The sequence below is a fragment of the Sorex araneus genome, chromosome 1, assembly GCF_027595985.1.
Source record: "Sorex araneus isolate mSorAra2 chromosome 1, mSorAra2.pri, whole genome shotgun sequence".
Taxonomy (NCBI): Eukaryota; Metazoa; Chordata; class Mammalia; order Eulipotyphla; family Soricidae; genus Sorex; species Sorex araneus.
In genome coordinates, this window is record NC_073302.1 from 8907418 (window position 1) to 8927380 (window position 19963).

The 19963-nt window shown below is 46.5% G+C and overlaps 1 protein-coding gene across 8 annotated transcripts in view; it reads left to right on the forward strand.

The window, feature by feature from the left end:
- The first annotated feature begins 331 nt into the window (after positions 1 to 331).
- STRBP (spermatid perinuclear RNA binding protein) overlaps positions 332 to 19963 on the forward strand; it is a 147738-nt gene continuing 128106 nt past the window's right edge. For 2 of the 8 annotated variants that reach the window (XM_055123733.1, XM_055123738.1), the window contains exon 1: positions 332 to 595. The gene's annotated coding sequence lies outside the window, so the exon portion shown is untranslated. The other 6 variants (XM_055123736.1, XM_055123740.1, XM_055123735.1 and 3 more) reach the window with 6 other exon arrangements.

The following is a 19963-nucleotide window of genomic DNA, read 5'->3' on the forward strand; positions in this document are numbered from 1 at the left end:
GGAAGTTACGGCGTTTCCGTTTCTTGCTCCCTCTCTCCTCCCTGCGCAGCTCGTCCGCGGCTCAGCGGCGGCAGCGGCAGCAGCAGTAGCTACGCTGCGAGCGCAGCGCGGCTTCAGGTGCTGCGGCAGGCTCGGGGCCCGGGGCCGGGAGGAGGGCGGGGACGCCGTTTACGTAAGCGGCCGCTCGCAGGTGCACGCGGCCGCCCCCCCCCGCCGGCGCTCGCTGCGCGCTCCCAGGTGCGCAGTTGGCGCAGGCGGCTCGGCGGCGGCGGGCGCTGGCCGGCGCTCTCAGGTGCGGCAGGGCGCGCGTGGAGGGGGGCGCGCGGCGAGCCGAGGGGCGGGCTTTCCGTTCCCCGGCAGCCGCGGGGCCCGCCCCCTGCCCCGGCCAATGGGCGCGCTCGGCGGCGTCACGTGCCCGCCGCCGCCGCCGCCGCCGCCGAAGCCGAAGCGGAGACCGGAGCCGCGAGCGCCACCAGGGCAGCAGCCGCCGCAGCCGCCGCCGCTGGGCTGAGGAGTCGGAGCCGCGGGCGGACGAGGTGGCGGCGGCGGCGGAGCGGGCGCGGGCGGCGGGCGCGGGCCGAGCGCGGCGGCGCGGGTAGGCTGCGGCGGCGGGGCCGGCGCCTGCGCGGCGGGCCGTCCCGGGCGGGCGGTTGAGGCGGCGGTTGAGGCGGTTGGCGGAGCCGGCCCGGGCCCCGCATTGTTTGTTGTGCGTCCCTAGCAGCGGCGGCGGCGGGCGCGGGCGGCGCGGGGACCCGGGCCGGCGCGGCGCCGGGGGCGGGCGTGGGCGGCGCGGGGGCGCGGGGCGCGGGGCAGGTGCTGGAGGACACTGCGGCCGGGGGCACGCCGGGGGGCGAGCCGGGCGCCGAGGGCTCCGGCCCTGGGCCGCGGCGCGGGCCCGGGGGGCAGCTCCGCGGGGCCCCGCGCGCGGCGGCGGTGAGGGAGGGGGCGAGGCGCGGGGCGGGGGTCCCGGGGCGGGGGTCCCGGGGCGGGGGCGGGGAGGCACGCGCGCGTGTGACGGGAATGGAGGCGATGGGGGCCGGGCGGCGGCGGGGCGGGGGGGGGGGGCTCGCGGCAGGAGGGAAGGGCCGTCCCGGGCGGGTGAAGGGCAGGGGGTCGGGCCCGGCGCGGCGAGGCCGCCGGCCACATGGGAGGACGGGGAGCCCCGCGAGACAGGTGCCCGGGCGGGCCGAGGGGCAGGGAGCATCCCTGGGGGGTCGGCAGTGGAGGTGCCCGGAGGCTAGGCCCCGAGGCTGGGTGTGCGTGTGTGTGTGTGTGTGTATGTGCGCGCGCGCGTGTGTGTGCACGCGAGTGTGTATGTGTGTGCGCGCGCGTGTGCATGCACATGCACAGTCTGGGGGTGTGTTGGCCGGCGCGGGGCTCGGGGACAGTGGGGTGCTGGCAGTCCAGAGGAGGAGCTGTGCGGCTTATTGGGGGTGGGGCTGGGTGGCAGGTGCATCTGGAGAGGGAACTTTGGGGTGGGGAGGGCGTTGGTGGGGGGGCAGGTGGAGTTTGAGTGCGTGTGTGCGCGCGTGCGTGTGTGTGTGTGTGTGTGTGTACGCGCGTGTGTGTGTGTGTACGCGCGTGCGTGTGTGTGGGCGGAGGGGACCGTGTCCCCGCGGGGCAGGTGAGTCTAGGGGCGTCGCGTCTCTGGGCGGGCCCGTTTCTTTAGCAGGAGGGTGGCGGCAGGTCGGGGTGAAGGAGGGCTGGGGCAGTGGTGGGGTGTGTGTGTGGGGTGTGTGTTTGTGTGTGTGTGTGTGTGAAAGTGAAAGGCAGTCCGGGGAGGGAGCTCCAGTGCGGAGGGAGGGGCGCGGGCCAGGGGGTGAGCCCCTGCCTTGTTTGGGGACTGAAGCGCCAAGAGGATGTGGAAGCTTGTGTGGGAGCAGGGCAAGGGCCGGTGGAGGATGTGTATTGGAGTGGGGGGTGTGGGATGTCCCGGATTCATGCCTGGAGTGACTATTGAGGTTGGGGAGAGGGGGAGAGAGGGGAAAATAACGGGTTGCCTGAAAGAATATGAAAGGAGCAGGGTGCTGAGGTGTGGAGAGAGATCAGAAAGCTGAATCTTGAGAGATTAAAGGGACTAAAATAGGCTAGGTCAGAGTGCAGAAGTTGGAAAAAAAAGTGACGGGATTAAATTCCGGGCTGAGAGAAGCTGTAGATAACTGTCTCACACATACACACACACACACACACACACGCCATATATATATATAAATATATATAGGCTCAGAGGGATTCTGAAGCCTGACTTTAGTCCCGGAACCCAGTGGAGGGAACACGCAAGTTCAGAGGAGTGTGTGGTGGGGCATCATCACTCCAGCCCATTGTCCTCCTAAGCTGGCAGATAGAAGAGCCCTTAGAGCTGGTGAGGGGTGTATGGAGAATGGGTAGAAATTGGATTGCACAGGTGCAGGGCCTCTGTCTTTGTGAAGATACTGCAGAAATAATGAACAGTCGTGTCCAGTAGCGTTTGAGTACTGTGCATCAGAGCGGGAGGAAGGGACTTTGGTGCAGTGCTTTAGATACCCGGCTGCTTTCTGGGTAATGGGGCAGTTTTCAAGCGTTGGGTGATGTAATATCTGAGTCCTGTGCTAGGTGCAGCAGAAATAATGTGCACTCAGCTTCTGAAAGTGACAGGCATGGAGCTCGTCACCTCTTTTACTCTCTTTCTGGGTTCTTCTCAGTATTTAAAGTAAAATTTAGCTGGAGCCTCTTGTTTTTTTTCTGGTATTTTGATTTGATTTGGGGATTGTAGTGTTTGTTGAGGAAGGATTTCTGGGGTTATGTGCGCCTGAGCGCATCACCTTGCTAAACTCTGGAAATAACCTTTTGGGGTTTGAACACAAACTTTTCAGTGCCAGTCTCAATATTGTGGCTTGTGTTAGATTCTTTGGGATTTGGGAGGATTAAGGAAACTGCTTCTAGACCGCCTCAGCAAGCACGGTTTTCTAGGATCTGGAAAAATGACTTACTTTTTTTTGACAGTTGAAAATTTAGTCATAAGATAAATTATTTTATCTTGCTGCAGAAGTAATGTCAGTCATCACTTCATGATCTTCATGTAGTGTCTAATGTGATGCCTAGCACCATTGCAAATTAAAGGTTTGCTTTGGTACCTGGAGGGTTGATTAATTTTCTTTTGCCAATGTAAGAAATATCTTAATGCTGCCATTGTATCTTCAAATGAGTTTGAGTGGAAGTGTGACTTTGCCTAAACATAATGAGGGCTGAGCAGAGTATCATGATTTAATATGATCAGAGTCTGTAAATACAAATATTTGAACAATAAATTGAAAGCTGATTTTTAAGATATACATTTGAAGTGTATCCTGAAGAGAGCAAAAATGTTTTAAAGCTGTAAGATTCTACTTTTTGGAGGGAAAGGTTCTTAAAGCATTATATGCCTTTGAAATCCTTAGCAGTATTTTGAGATCTCAGGTATGTATGCAATCTAGTTATGAAGAGCATGTCTGACCCCTTTGGTTCTCTCAGAATTTGAGCAGTACAATTTAAGATGACCTTTGAAAAATTTCACCAATTTTGTTATTGTTTCCTTGTATTTAAAAAAGATGATTGTGGTAGTTCATTTTATTGATTTGAGGCAAGCAGTACTTTCTTGCTCAGAATACTCAATTCTGGCATAGCGTCTGGTTATATAAATATTGTTCTGTGAAGTTCTATGGTTTGGAGTAATTTGTAGGTATTTATATCTTAAGTTTATGGACCAAGGAAAGCAGGTTAGTTAGACTTTTGTAGGCTAAATAATTGGGTCTGGTTTTATTTTCACTGGTGACCTGCTGGACAAGATACTTAATCCCCTTGTGCTTGTTTCTCCTTTAGAAATCTGACTCTTCATCAGCCTCCCATGAGAATTGAGTTGGTTTATATAAAACAAGTTTAAGTCTTTCAGGAAGATTAGGACTATATAAATATGGCAGATGTTGTTTCTTTGTTCCTTTTTTCCTTCTAGCCTGGTCAGATAATACTGTTTCAGAATTTGGCACTAGATGTGTTAATTCATAGTGATAATTTGGATAAGATGGAATTTCTCTATGTGCAAATTGAAGTTTATTCAGTCTTTCCTGTCCACAAATCTTTGCTGACTTGTCCACGTGAGCGTCGGTGCTGATTTGAATTCTTGTCAGAGCACAAGCTTGTGAGAGACAGTTGTAGATCTAACTATAGCTTAAGATCGTTTCTATGCACTAATTTCCAGAGAGAATCCTTCTTTCAGTAAATTCAAATTGTCTTTGGTTTTTTGTTGCTACATCCAGTGGTGCTCAGGGCTACACGTGGCTCTGTGTGCTCAGGTATCACTCCTGGTGGTGTGCAAGAGACAAGATGTGGTGTTGGGATAGAACTGGGTCGGCTACTGTCTCTCCCAGCCCTAAAGTCAGTTCTTAAATCGGGAGTAACAAGGACCTGAGCGGTAACTCAGTGAATTGAGTGTGTTCTTTCATGATAAAGGCCTGGTCCCCAAGCACTCCCGAGACCAAGACTGAGCGTAGAGCCAGGAGTGTCCCCTAACACTACCAGGTGTGACCTCAAAACAAAGCAAAAAACAAAAGGAATAGTAAATATTTTCCTGTGTATTTTGCAGAAAATTGATTAATTCTATGAAACAGAAAATTTGAGCTATCCCTTGTAATAATTTCCCCCCATGACTTCTCTTAATTAAAATTTTATTCATATCTTAATTCAAATAATTATCCATCTATTTGATATTTCTGAGCCCATTGACAAGTTATGCTATATTTGATATGGATTAATTTTAAATTAAATGCTTTAAAAATGTTTTAGATTGTATTTGCTTTATTATGAAAGCCCCCTGTGGCCAGAGTGGTAGTATGTCTGGTAGGGCGCTTGCCCTGTATGCAGCTGACCAGGGTTTGATCCCTGGCACCCCGTATGGTTCCACTAGTCCTGCCAGTAGTGATCCCTGAGCACAGGTCCAGGAGTAAGCCCTGAGCACTGCTGGCTTTGGCCTCCAAACAGAAAGCCCGCAGTTAATGGTTATGATGAGCATTGCAAAAGTGTGAACAGTAAAATGCTTTATTAGATAATAATTTGCATGAACTTGGTAATGCCCAAATCTGAAAATAGTCTTTCTGTGCTAGCTGATCTACTCTATTAATTTTTTTTTGTTTTTTTGTAGTGCTGGGGATTGAACCCAGATCCTCAACTACTGCTGAGCCACACCCACTGGCCATGCTGGCTGTTTGTTTTTGTTTGTTTTGTTTTGTTTTGGGCTATACTCCACTCTGGGGCTACTCCAGACATCTTGCAGGAGTTGCTCCCAGCAGTCCTAGGTGGACCATGTGGTACCAGGGATTAGAGAACTGTTTCCCTGGCCCTCATTAAATAACATGTTCAGAAACCATTACCCTTCTTACTGCTCTTTTCTTTTCATTTGTTTTGCATAGATTGTTTTATTGGAAAATTGGTTGTTTTTCAGAATTTATTCAGCTGTTGAAAACCTGTCTCTGAGAAGTAATTATGAGAGGCTTCAGAATCCAGTTTAATTTTAGAAAACTGTTTATTGAGAAACATAAGTTTGTATATAGTTAGAAAGGAATAAGGCAATGAGGCCAAATCAGTGGATATATATATACACACACACACAAATACATATATATATATATATACACACACACACACACTCAGGAATCACTTCTGGCTTTGCTCAGGAGACCATATGGGATGCTGGGGATGGAACCCAGGTTGGCTCTCTGCAAGGCAAGTGCCCTACCTCTGTACTATCTCTCCAGCCCAGATATTTAACTACTTAAGGATAAATGGAATATAAGTCTTAGGTTCTGCATTGAAGAGTGAGATGATCAATGGCCTTATTTGTTACTTTCATGCCTCATTTTAGTTATTTCTTTTCTTAAAGGATATTTAATTATTTTTGGGAAGTAAGGTATCTTTGTACTATGTATCATATATGGTTAGTGGATGAAACAGTCCTGAATTTTTATTACTACCCAAATTCTCTCCCTCCCTCCCTCCCTCCCTCCTCCCTCTTTCTTTCTTTCTTTCTTTCTTTCTTTCTTTCTTTCTTTCTTTCTTTCTTTCTTTCTTTCTTTCTTTCTTTCTTTCTTTCTTTCTTTCTTTCTTCCTTTCCTTTCCTTTCCTTTCTTTTCTTTTCTTTTCTTTTCTTTTCTTTTCTTTTCTTTTCTTTTCTTTTCTTTTCTTTCATCATACCTGGCGATGCTCAGGGGTTACTCCTGGTTCTGCACTTACGCGGTGCTCAGGGGACCATATGGGATGCTGGGAAAAACCCAGGTCCACTGCGTGCAAGGCTAATGCCCTACCCGCTGTGCTATCAATCCAGCTCCCCCCACCCCCCAAATTCTCTTTAACTTCTGATAATAGCAAACTATGGTGGGACATTCGCTTTCTTACTTTAGCACAACTTCAATGGGTGCAGCCAGTTATATCAATAACAAACTCACAGCCTTGCATTGTGTTAATTCATGGCTTATTTCCACTTAGAAAGTGGGAATTTAGCAGCAGGTTGTATAATAAACTTTGAGGCATTTCTGGGTCATGGATAAGATGTAGTTTCTTCCTGCACCTGTAGAATTTTGTGTTCATTGCAGTTTTCCATATATCATGACTTTTTATAATGTCTTCCTGGGCAGATCAGCATTTTGTTTGTGAATTGAATTTAACCATTTAAATACTATTGCTATAAACTAAAGCAAATAGTAATTGTGAATTGTACTGACTATATACATAGCCTGTTTTTCTTTTTTAAACTATGCTTACCTGTTGTAGACTTTCAGTAAACATGGATTAACATTTAGATTTGGGGCTGGAGCGATAGCACAGTGGGTAGGGTGTTTGCCTTGCACGTGGCCGACCCGGGTTCGATTCCCAGCATCCCATATGGTCCAATGAGCACTGCCAGGGGTAATTCCTGAGTGCAGAGCCAGGAGTGACCCCTGTGCATCGCCAGGTGTGACCCAAAAATCCAGGAAAAAAAATTTAGATTTAAAGGTTTGTTTTGTGTCAGATCTAGGATTTCTCAGTAGGACTTAAGATTGTTTTTGAGTAAAGACTAGATCTTTTCCTATAGAAATAGGCCATCTACTTTGGTTTCTTTTCTGTTTGTGTGTATATGTGTTTGTTTTGGGACACATCCAGGTTGCTTAGGGGTTACTCCTGGCTCTGCACTCAGCATTCAGTAGCTGCTCCTCGTGGAGCCCCAGGCTCCAGGCTCCTAAGGGGCCTGCCACATACAAGGCAAGTGCCTTACTCACGGTACTCTCTCTCTGGTTTGGCTTCTTATGTTTAGTCAACAAAGGGGTTTATTTTTATTTTTGTTATGTATATTTTTGTTTGGGGCCATTCAGTGATGCCCACGGTGACTCTTGGCTCTGTGCTGGCTCCTGGAGATGCTTGGGGGACCCTGAAGCAGCAGCAGGGATTGAACTTGTACTTTCTGTAGAGTTAGCGCGCTAAAAGTGGGGTGGAGACGGGTCCTTCTCACGGTGTTTGTAATCACAGGTAAATTGGAAGCTTTTCAAACATTGCATCTTACCACAGACTTTTGCCGTTTTGGTAGCCTGTATCTCTTCCCTAGTGAAATGCTGGGGTAATGGGTAGCTCTCTGCTAAGGGAACTGTGAACGATTATTTTAAAGTGAGTGAACTGGATAGAGGGCAAAGGTGTTGCTTAGTTTAGGAGTCAGAGTGAATAAGCATCTGTAGCACTTGAATCGCATATAATAAGAAGTAATCTTCCAACATGTCAGCTTGGAAGAACACATCAGACTAGTGATGAGAGTTTTTAAAAATGCTAATATCTTAAAATGTTTTCTTTGGTTTTGGGGCCACACCCAACAGTGCAGAGGGCTTACTCCTGACTCTGCACTCAGGGATCACTCCTGAAGGTTCTCAGGGGACCATCTGGGGTGCCAGGGATCGAATCCCGGTTGGCTGCTTGTAAGGCAAACATCCTACCCACTGTACTATCACTCTGGCCCCTATCTTAAAACTACTGTATTTTTCTTGGTGAGGGAGGAGCACACCTGAAGATGATCAGGGCTTACTCCTGGCTCTGCTCAGGGATCATTTATGGCAGGTCTGGGGGACCATATGGGATGCTGGGAATCAAACCTGGGTCAGCTATGTGCAAGGCAAATTTCCTACCTGCGTACTATTTCTCAGACTTGTTTCCTAGTATGCCAGCTTCGTAATGAATGTTGTCGAACTATGCAAAATTGTCTTGAAATTACTATTGTTTAGTATTGTCCTTTATTTTTAGAGTTTACAGATCTGGACTTGAGCCTTACCATAGCTATGTAATGTAGGTAGAGAGCAGAGTACTATGTTTGGGAAAATGGAGACACATGAGTTGACATTAGAGCAGAGAGGGGCTTTGAGCATACTTTTTCAAAATTCTGTGTAACTGAATTTGGCAAGGAAGGTCAGTGGTTGGGCAAATTTAAAACATGCCTCTTAGTCAAACCCTTGAGTACAAGTCTTTCCCAGGATTGCACTGAGATAATGCTTTTCCTGCCTGAGGAAACTCAGGCCCTTAAATTATAGAGATGTAATGAATTTGCAAAGAGCTATCACTTGGGTGGATTCATCTTACACCTAAAGAGATATCCTAGGTGTGGAACCTTGATTGCTGTATTGAGTAGTCTTTTTCTTTCCCCCCTTTTCTGTTTTTGGGCCACATCTGGCACTGTTCAAGGTTTACTCCTGGGGCTGTGCTCGGGGATTACTCTTGTGATGCAGGGGGATTATATGGAGAGCTGAGAGCCAGAGAGGAACTGGGTAAACTGCCACGAGGCAAGGCCCTGCCTATTGCACTATCTCTGGCCGCTGAGTAATTTTTTTACACTAGAAGACTTGGCTTAGAGATCTGATCAGGCTGCTTATTAGTATAAAGAACATCAGATCATGCTCTTTCTCACGTATAAACTTGGAATAAAATCTTGTATTTTCTGGATTATGGTGAAGATTAAAGATTAGATGGGGCTACAGAGAAAGTACAGGGGTTAAGGCACTTGCCTTGCGTGTGACTGACCCTGGTTTAATACATTATTAGTACCATGTACTGCACTGGCCACTCAGCACCCCGAGGAGTGATCTCTGAGCACAGAGGCAGGATTAGCTCCTAAGCACCTCTGGGTGTGGGCCCTTGCCCTCACCACTCCCCCCAAAAGAAATGATTAAAAAGTTATTTGATTAGAATTAAATGATTAGAAGGCTGGGAAGCCTGTAACTTTTTAAAAAGGCTAATTGAACAAAAATTAAGGGCAGACTTTTGAGCACTTGGATTCAGAAGGATCTGGATCATTTATTGCTTTTGGATTTTGGGCCACACCTGGCAGTGCTCAGGACTTACTCCTGACTGTGCTCAGGAATCACCCCTGGCCATGCTCAGGAACCACATGGGGTCCTGGGGATTGGACCCGGCTTGGCTGCTTGCAAGACAGGCCCCCTGCCTTCTCCACTATCTTTCCAGCCCCAGAAGAATCTATGTGTTATTTTATTTTATTATGTATTTATTTATTTTTTGCTTTTTGGGTTACACCCAGTAAAGGGTTACTCCTGGTCCTGCACTCAGTAATCACTCCTGGTGGTGCTCATAGGGCCATATGGGATGCCGAGGATCGAGTCCAGGTCAGCTGCATGCAAGGCAAAGACCTTACCCACTGTACTATTGCTCTGGCTCCCTGCATCTATATTTTAAAGAAATGTAATTTTGTTTCTGGGCTATTCCTGGTGAAGCTGGAGGTTACTCCTGCTTTGGTGCTCTAATTGCTCCTGGTGCTGCACAGGGGAGCATAGCAATGCTGGGGATCAACCTGGGACTTCTGCATGCAAAGCCTGTGTTCCAGCCCTTTGTGCTTGATGCTGCTCCTCCTCCCCCTCCTTGTCCTCTCCCTTTCTTTGCTTCCTCCTCCTCCCTCTCTTCCTCCTCCTCTTCTTCCTCCTCCCTCTCCTCCTCCTTTTCTTCTTCCTCCTCTTCCTCTTCTTCCTCCTCTTCCTCTTCTTCTTCCATGGCGTTTCCAAACATGTCTACAAGAGAACATTGAAGTTTATGTAGTCATCAGCTAGCTTCCATAGTTACTAGCATTCGGCTGCTCTTATTTGGTTCATTCACAATTACTTTTTGTTCCTGTTTTGACTGATACTTACAGCAAAACTTAATGCATCGTGCATCATATTATAGACCCCTATAAGGACTCCAGAATGTATGTCCAACAGTCAAGAACTTAAAAAACAAATAGCCGGGACTGGAGAGATGGTACAGGGATCATGGTGCTTGACTTGTGTGTAACTGACTCTTGCTTGAACCCCAGCGTCACATACTGACCTGTTGAATACCAGCAGGTCTGTTCCCAAAACCAAATATAAATATAGTAAAACCACTTTTATCCCTTAAATTAGTAATTCCTTATCTAATATTTATAGAGAATCAGATTTGAAACATCACCAGATTTGAAACATCATCAGTTTTGTGCTTAAATCATATTAAATTGGAGCTCTAGGGACCAGGCAGGTAGCTCAGTGGGCTGAAGCACACTGAATGCAGGGCCCCGGGGCTCAGTTCCTGGGACCTCTTGGTTTCCCTGGCACTGAGCTGGGGAATAACCCCTGAGCACCATGGGTATGACCCCAAAATCACCTTTTGAGCCTCCTATGGCATATGAATTAGAATAATTAGGTTGCTCTCTTCCCTTTAGTAGCACAAAGAGCAACGGTACACTGGAATTATTGTCTATTAGCTTAGAGAAATTTATTTTAAATTTATTTTAACTATTTGGCTTGAAACTTACAGAGAAATTCTGTAACAGTTGAAATCTTACCCTTTTCCCCCTGCAACGTCACTGTTTCCATCTATTGGTTGCATTCCAGTCATCATACACATATATTATTTAATGTGTTTCTTTTCTTTTTTTTTTTTTAAGTGCCAGGAAAAGAACCTGGGGTCTCACACATGCAAGACAAGTGATCTCCCACTGAGCTCCACCCCAGCCCTGTTTTGTTTCTAGCAGTCCATACATACTGTCTCTTCTAGCTCCTACCCAGTGCCTTAAGTTCTTGGAAAGTTGTTTTTAATTATCTTGAAGTCTTTTGTTTTCATTTGAACCTAGTTTTGATACCACCACTTTACCAAAGTTGTTATTGTCAGAACCTTCAAGTTTAATTCTTTACAAACTAGCAGTGTTTGGTGCAATGGATAACCTCCCTTCTTCAAATACTTTTTTTTGAGTTGGTGATGGTGGGAGGGGAGGTATACCCAGTGATGCTCAGGGGATTCTCCTGGCTCTGTGGGAATTACTCCTGGAGGTGGTTGGGGGACCATATGGGTTGCCAGGGATGGAACCCTGGTTGTCTGTCCGCGTGCAGGTAAAAGCTGCTGTATTATAGCTCTGGAGTCCCCCCCTCCTTGTCACGTGTGTGCTGATGCCAGATTTTTAAATTTCTAGCTGTGTACTTGGTACCTCCACTTAGGCATCATAGCTTGTCCCAAACCAAATTTCTGGTCTTTGCCTTGCTCCCTCTTTCCTTGTCATCTTTCCCAGTTGAGTAAATAGCAACTTCCTCCATCTTTTTAGTTGCTCACGCCAAAACTTAGTCATTCTTGACTCTTTTTCTCATGCACCATATCTAATCTGTTAGGAAGTCTTGCCAGTTCTTCAAATGTATTCAGGCTCAGCCTGTCCTTGCCACTTTTTCTCACGTGTTCTTCTGATAAAGAGCCATGAACTCAGCTGGGTTATCACAGTAGCCTTACTCCCTCCCTGACTTGTCCCCTTGTGGTCTGTTCTGAGTACCATAGCAAGAATGATGCTTCTCAGGCCAGGGTGTGTCTGTTGGACATGTGGAAGCCCTGTATTCTAACCCAGACACTGCACGGTCCTCTGTGCACTAATGCAGACCACTTCCTGACCCTCCTTCCTCCTGCAAAGAATGATCCTCTTGAAAAAGGTAAGTCACATTCCACTCCCCCCGCTTTTCTGGTCAAAACCCCCTTCATGACTCCCGGCTAGCTCAGAGGGAAAGGCCAAGTTTATTGTCAAGGCCTGGGGTGATAGGATCTCTGCTTTCCTCTCTGACCTCATTTTGGGTTTTCCATTTGCTTCCTCTGTTCTCTCCACAATAGCCTTTTCTCCTGTTCCTTTGACTTACTAGGCATATTCTTGTGTCAGGTCCTTGGCATTTGCTGTTTGCCCAAGAGCGCCTTTCTTTTATTTTTGGGGCCACACACAGCAGTGTTCAGGGTGTACCCCTGGCTTTGTGCTCCGGGATCACTCCTGGCCATGCTTGGGGGGAACCGTAAAAGATGATTGGGATTGAACCAGGTAAGCCACGTGCAGGGCAAGTGCCTTAGCCCCTGTCCTGTGTCTTCAGCCCCGGAATGCTGTTTCTTATATATGCTAGGCTTCATCTTTTTCAGGTCTTTGCTTAAGTCCTTCTCAGTGAGGCCTCCTGTAATAAAATGGCAGCCCTTTTAGCCCGCCCTCTTTGTTTCCGTACTCCTACAACTTAAGGCATGTTTTTCTTATTTATTTCTGCTCCTTTTCACTTTTCCCTTTCACTCCCTTAAGTCATTTAACTTAAGGTATATATTTTTTGTTTATTTTCTTCTCCCTATCAGTGAGTGCAAGGTTTCTTTTGGGTAGGATGGGGGTTTGGGCCACACTGGCAGTGCTCAGGGACTACTCCTGGTGGACCTGGATAGTCACTCCTGTCAGTGCATGGGGATCATATGCTGTGCCAGGAGCAAAGTGAGGCCAAGGCAAGCACCTTTACCCTCTGTGGCCCTGAAGAAAAGGAATTTTGTCACTTTTTCCTCTTGCAGATTTTTTTTTTCTTTTTTGGGTCACACTCGGCGATGCTCAGGGGTCACTCTTGGCTCTGCACTCCAGAATTACCCCTGGCAGTGCTCAGGGGACCATATGGGATGCTGGGAATCAAACCCGGGTCGGCCACGTGCAAGGCAAATGCCCTACCCGCTGTGCTATTGCTCCAGCCCCCTCTTGCAGATTTTAAATACTGGGCCACAGACAAGATACTTGAAGTTGCAGGCAACGTGTTATTATTCTTTTATGTCATAAGTATTTTAGTTGAAGTTTTTTTGTTTGGAATACCATGTACCTTGAAGTCTTTTTTTATTTCTTTTTTTTTTTTCTCTTTTTGGGTGACACCCGACAATGCTCTGGGATCAATGCTGGCTCTGGACTCAAGAGTTTACTCATGGCGGTGTTTGGGGGACCATATGGGATGCCGGGGATTAAACCTGGTGTGCAAGGCAGACACCATTCCTGCTGTACTGTTGCTCCTGCCGGCCCCACCGTGAAATCTTTGTACTATATCTTTTTCCTGCAGGAGTATTTTTTTGGGGGGCTTCCAAAACAATGCTTGGGAGCCTGGGGGGCACTTCCTATGACATTTAGCCAACAGTGCTGAATGGTTTAGTGCTAGGCCCAAGGATTGGTGAGTCTTGGACTGTGGTACTAGGGAATCAAGAAAATGAGTATTTGATTATGATAAAATGGGGGAGGGGGATCAGGGATGTAGCTTAGTGGTTGAACTCATGCTTTGTATGGTATGGGCTTGGGTTCAATCCGCAACAGCCTTCCACCCCCTATAAAGAGAGAAAAAATGGGGGGAATGCCGTGTGGAGGAAATTACATTAGTGATACATGAATGTAAGTTTGGGTTGGACCGGAGAGGTGCTGCTGCCCAGGGCCGGGCTCTGTCCTTGTATGCAGCTGTGATTGTGACAGTGGTTTGAATCCCAGCAGTGCAGTTCGCTGAACACTGAGCCAGGTGTGGACCCTGGGCACTGCTGGGTGTGGCCACCACCTAACGCCCTGGGCGCTCCCCCCCCATCACTGCTTAGGATTTCCATTGGAAAAATAAGTGGTTCTCCTCAAGATGGGGATACGGGAAGAGTTGGTGGAGCCTTGGTGTTGGGAGGAACCGATAGGAGGACTTGAGTAGAAGAATGAGGAGTTTTGATTTTGTTCTTTTGACATTGAGGCTTCTGTGAAAGGGTTTTGAGCAAGAATAGAGGGGTGGCATCGTAACTGTCTGTATGAACTTGACAATTTTATGTGAAAAGAGGCTGAAGTGCTTATGCTGATTAAAATGGCAGGATGTATTTTAAGGGGAAATGTGATAAAGTGATAAAGTGGTGGATGTGAGTCTAAGGTGGGTGTTCTGGAACTGATGAAGGAAACGTGGTAACTGGATGTGGAGGCTGGGCCAGCAGGGCTGCAAGTTTCCCAGCATCCGGCCGTGGAGGTTCTCAGAAGAGAAGGTTCAGTCCGCAACAGCCTTCCACCCTTCCACAAGAGAACTGGGATTTGAAGAGAACTGGGTTTAGGTTAGTGTTGAATTTGCAACAAGTGATGGCATCAAATGATGATTGTTGTGATGAAAAGAACGTTGGTGGCTGGAGGCCAGCTCAGAGGGCAGAGTGCATATAATCTGCATGATGGAAACTCGGGTTTGATCCCTGGCATTGCATGGTCCCTCCAGCAGTACCGGGAGTAACCTCTGAGCACAGGGCTGGGAGTAGCCTTCAAGCGTCACTGGTGTGGCACACTGCATGCGCTCCTGCAGCCCCCTCCCCCCAGTCAGGGAGCTTATTTTTATTTTTAGGCCATAGTAGTCAGGGCTTACTCTTGGCTCATGCTCAGGTATCATTCCTGGCAGTTCTTGAGGGAACCATACAGGGTGCGGGGATTGAACCCAGTTGTTCCGAACAGGGATCTTGATTTTTCAAAGGTTCTGCATCTGACTTTGTCTTCCTTTTAAATGTTGCTAGCTGCCAGAAAGAGAAATTAGACTTTATTGCTGCATCTGGAGCTGAGGTCTGGATCTAGGTAATTGGTGAGATAACTTCTGATAAGGCATCTGAACTTTGATTTGTAAGTGACTTCATTTGTTTCACTAAATTTGTTAGATAAATTGCTTTGGATTGTAAAGCATTTCATGTATTCCTAGTGGCTTGATCCAACTTGAGTGTTATCTGTTGAGCTTTCCTTTACTGCGTCATTGGTTATGGCTCTCTAAGCATTATCCAGCACCCCTGCGAGTAACATGTGAAAGTTCCCTGCTGGTCACCTTGACCACCTGAAAAATCTGTATGAATCTTGCCATATCCTTCTTTTTTCCCTTTAGTATTTAGAGACACATTGGAGGGAGACAAGTCCTTTGTTCTAATTAATGGTAGTTAAGATGTTAGTTGCCAAAACATTTCCTTAACAACCTACACTTAACAAAATTCCAGAATATATCAGAGGATTTAGTTTCTATTCCAGGTAAACTCAAGAAGAAAATTAGTTTCTTTTAAAAGGCTACATATCCTTTTCAGAGTCTTGTAGCAGTTTTTAACCTAAAGGTTATTTTTACGAAAAACCAGTCATTAGCAAAATAATGTTGATATATATATTTATATTTTTATGCTTAGTGCAGTTTTTAATAGTCAGGAGGATAGCAATGAGTTTAATCAGTTAAAAAGCTTGTAGGTTTGGAAGAGTGACCTTGAGCTTACCACACTTGTCATTTCTGAATTAAGTCTTCTCTGTTAAGATCATTATGTTAGTTAAGATGATTTTGATGCTTTCTTTACAGCATCTATGTTGTTTTCCAGTAAATTGGAGTTAATAGGACTCAATTATCCTGCAAAGAGACAAGTTCTCTGTTTAGGATATTGCTCTCCCCTCACCTCCCTCCCCCCAGCCCACTGGTGGTGTGGTGGTGGCTTTTACTTGGTCAGATTTAGAATATATTGCTGTCAGCTTAAATTTTATTTGTTTTGGGACCACCCCAGGTGCTGTTTGGGGGCTGTTCCTGCTCAGGAAAGGGCCACTCCAGTGGTGCTTGGGGTCCATGTTGTCAGGGATCTAGCTGACTTCTCTCATGCAAAGTAAGCACTCCAGTTCTTTGAACTCTCACCTTGGCCCTGTTTAATATTTTAAATCTGGGGCAGTTTGATTGTATGTAATTGACTAACCAGGAATAAAAAATATAAAATCTTAATTTGTGAGAGGACTGACAAATTATATTTTTAACCTTTGTTTTGTTCATTGACAAACAAGCATATCCAGAGAGATTAAGGAACTTGTCAAGGGGACTAGGGATGTGCTCAGTGAACACTTTCCCTGCGGGTGTGAGACCCTGGGATTGATTTCCTGACACGGCTTTAAAAAAAAAAAGTCTTGTCAAAATTGTATATCCAGTTAGTAGGCATGGGCTTACTTGCTGCACTCCCTCCCTCCCTCCCTCCCTCCCTCCCTCCCTCCCTCCCTTCCTCCATTCCCCTCCCTTCCCCTCCCTCCCCCTTCCTTCCTTCCTTCCTTCCTTCCTTCCTTCCTTCCTTCCTTCCTTCCTTCCTTCCTTCCTTCCTTCCTTCCTTCCTTCCTTCCTTCCATTTTGGGCCATACCTAGTACTCAGAGAGTACTCCTTAGTCTTTAAAACTTAAACAACCTGTTAATCACCTCCCTTCATCCTCTTCCTCCACCCCGCTCTGGCCCTCTTTGGATGACTGGCACACATATTTAGTTGGGGTACTTTCGTGCTTTGTTGCAGTATGCCAGATGCTGTGGGGATCCCAGAGGGCAGTGCCAGCTGGTTTACACTCAGCATGTGGGGAGGTGTCAAGGATCGAACTTGAGGCCTCATTCACAATGTGTTCAAGACAGGCTCTCTGCCACTGAGCTATCCTTTGTTCACTTGTCTCTGAGAAGTGGATTTTTTTGGGGGAAGGACCATATCTGGCAGTCCTCAGGCCTTACTCCTGACTTCGTGCTCAGGGGTTGCTCCTGGTAGGGTGTTTGGAACTATGACAGTACTGGGCATTGAATGGGGTCCACTGTGTGCAAGGCAAACACCTTAATCCCTGTGCAGAGGTGAATTTCTTGACCTGGTATTTGGTTCCTTCCACTGTGTTAGGCTGCTTGTGGACTAGAAAACCTGGAATAAACATAGCAGTTGGGTATTTAAAAACGTTTTCTCTCTGGGGCTGGAGAAATAGTACAGTGAGTAAAGTGATTGCTTTGTACACAGCTGATCCGGGTTCAATCTCACTACCTTAATTTCAGAACATTTCCATCACTCTAAAGTAAAACTCTTAACCTATTAAGTGCTTTGAAGATTTTTTTTTTTCTTTTTGGGTCACACCCGGCGATGCACAGGGGTTACTCCTGGCTCATGCACTCAGAAATTACTCCTGGCGGTGCTGGGGGGACCACATGGGATGCTGGGAATTGAACCTGGGTCAGCCACGTGCAAGGAAAACGCCCTACCCACTCTGCTATCTCTCCAGCCCCTGAAGATTTGTTTTTTAAGCAAGTGAAAGAAAAATTCTATTTATCCTCATTTTTATTATTTTTTTATCATTGTATCATTGTCATCCTGTTGTTCATCAATTAACTTGAGTGGGCACCAGTAACGTCTTCATTCGTCCCAGCCCTGAGATTTTTAGCAGCCTCTCCTTACTCGTCTTTCCCAACGATTAGAGGCTCTTTCAGGGTCAGGGGAATGAGACCTATTAATGTTACTGTTTTTGGCATATCAAATACACAACGGGGAGCTTGCCAGGCTCTGCCTTGCAGGCCAGATACTCTCAGTAGCTTGCCAGGCTCTCCGAGAGGCATATACGTATATTTCCCTCTATTATTTTATGGAAAATGGGTAGGTAGTGTCTTATTAAATTAAATACAACAAAGAAAGTGAGCAGGGGAGGGTGATAGAAACAATGAGGGTTTTGGATAGAAATTCAAAATACAGAAGAAGATAGTATATAGCGGGTAAGACACTTATCTTGTATGTAGCTGACCTGGGTTTGATCCCCAGCATCCTATATGGTCCCTCAAGAAATGCCAGGAGTAATTCCTGAGTGCAGAGACAGAAGTAACCCCTGAGCACTGCTGGGTGTGGTCTAAAAATCAAACAAAAAACAAACCAAAGAAAGAAACTCAAAACATGGCAGTGCCCATGTACCACAGTATTAAACATCTTACAAAGAATTTTCAAAGATCGGGGCTAGAGAAATAGCAGAGTGAGTGTGGCACTTGCCTTGTGAGTAGCTGACCTGGGTTCAATCCCCAACATCCCATATGGTCCTTTAAGTACTATCAGAAGTAGAAGTGATTCCGAGTACAGAACCAGGAGTCATTCCTGAGCATCACCGGGTATGGTCCAAAAACAAACAGGCAAGCAAAAAGAATTCTCAGTGACTGAACAAAACTCTCAAAATTTCTTCCCCCTTCTGTTTGTTGATATGATAACTGGGAGTTCCACAGAAGCCTGGTTTTTGCAATTTTTTTTTTTTTTTTGCCATAACTGATGGTGCTCAGGGCTTACTCCTGGCCTCCTGGCTGTGTTCCCAGAGGCTGCTTGGGATTATATGGGATGCCGGGGATCAAATGCAGGTTGGCTACATGCAAGACAAATGCCCTATGCCCTACCTGCTTTACTATTGCTCCAGCGCCTGCACACTTTCTAAAAAATTATTTTATTGAATCACCATGAGATACACAGTTACAAAGTTGTTCATGATCGGATTTTAGTCATGCATTGTTCCAGCACCCATCCCTCACCAGTGTACATTTCCTGCACTAATGTCCCCTCCCGCTACTCACACCCCAGCCTGTCTCTGTGGCAGGCACTTCTCTCTCTCTCTCTCTCTCTCTCTCTCTCTCTCTCTCTCTCTCTCTCTCTTACATTTCTTCAGTTGTGTTGCCAGCGCATGTGCCCACCAAGGGTCATATTTCTGGCAATGGTGCTCACATATCATTTTAGTTATAGTGCTCACTGGGCAGCTGCATCTCTATTTGCTTACACACACCTGATTTCTGACTGATGTGGCCAGAAATCACTTGTGGTTGCCTGAAAGAAGGGTGGGGGGCGGGGGCTAGAGAGAAATGTACACTGTTGAAGGGGGGGATGGATGTTGAAACATTGTATGAATGAAGCCCAGTCATGAGCAACTTTGTAACTGTGTTGTATCTCATGGTGATTCTGTTAAAAGAAGAAAAGATAAGCAAAGAAAAAGAAATCCCTTGTGGTGCCACGACCATAGATGGCCAAGTTGCCAGGCTGTCTGTCACTTGCTCTCAGCCTTTGCCCCATTCTTCTGTTTTTCATGTAATTTTTTTGTGAAGCAAAGTTTTTATTTAAATTTACTCTAAGAAGTGTGAGAAGAGAAAAAGAGAGAAATACTTGTTCGAAAGAGAACACAGGCTTCTCCAGAGTGGAAAATGCTCTTCTGTAAGTTTTAGGACTTGTTCTATTTCAGAACTGGGCAGATAGCTCAAAGGGTAGAGCACATGCGGGTGGGATGTTTCACATGGGCACCTTGGCGTGTGCTGGGTCCTGTGTCCGATGCTTGAGACACTACGACCTCCAGAACACAGCTGGGTGTAGTACCCCAGTACTTCTGGAGATGTCGCCCTTCCGTAGAAATGTGACGCGGGCCAGAGCAATAGTACAGTAGATGTACTATTGACTGTGTACAATGCCCTTGTACACAGTCAACCTGGGTTTGATCCCCAGTATCAGATACAGCCCCCGGAGCACTGCCAGGAATGATCTCCGAGTGCAGAGCCAGCAGTAAGAGTAAGCCCTGAGCATTGCTGGGTGGGACTCCTCCAAAAAAACAAGACAAAACGAAACAAGAACAACACCATAAAAATGTGGCGAGTTGGGCCTGAGAGAAAGGTCAGCAGGAGTTTATTCTTTGCACACAGGAGGCCTGGGTTTGGTTCTTGGCACCACAAGGTCCAAGCACCCTTGAATGTGTCCCCAAACCACCCATTCAAAACAAAAACAGTAGTGATTCAATTTCAGGATAATTCAAAATGTATGAATAACTCAAAATGTGTGTGTGTTGAGGATTTTATAATTAAACATTTTCCCTATTGAAAAGCACTCATTTTAGCTTTTAGGCTATTGTTTTTTGATGCTGAGTATTGAAGCCAGG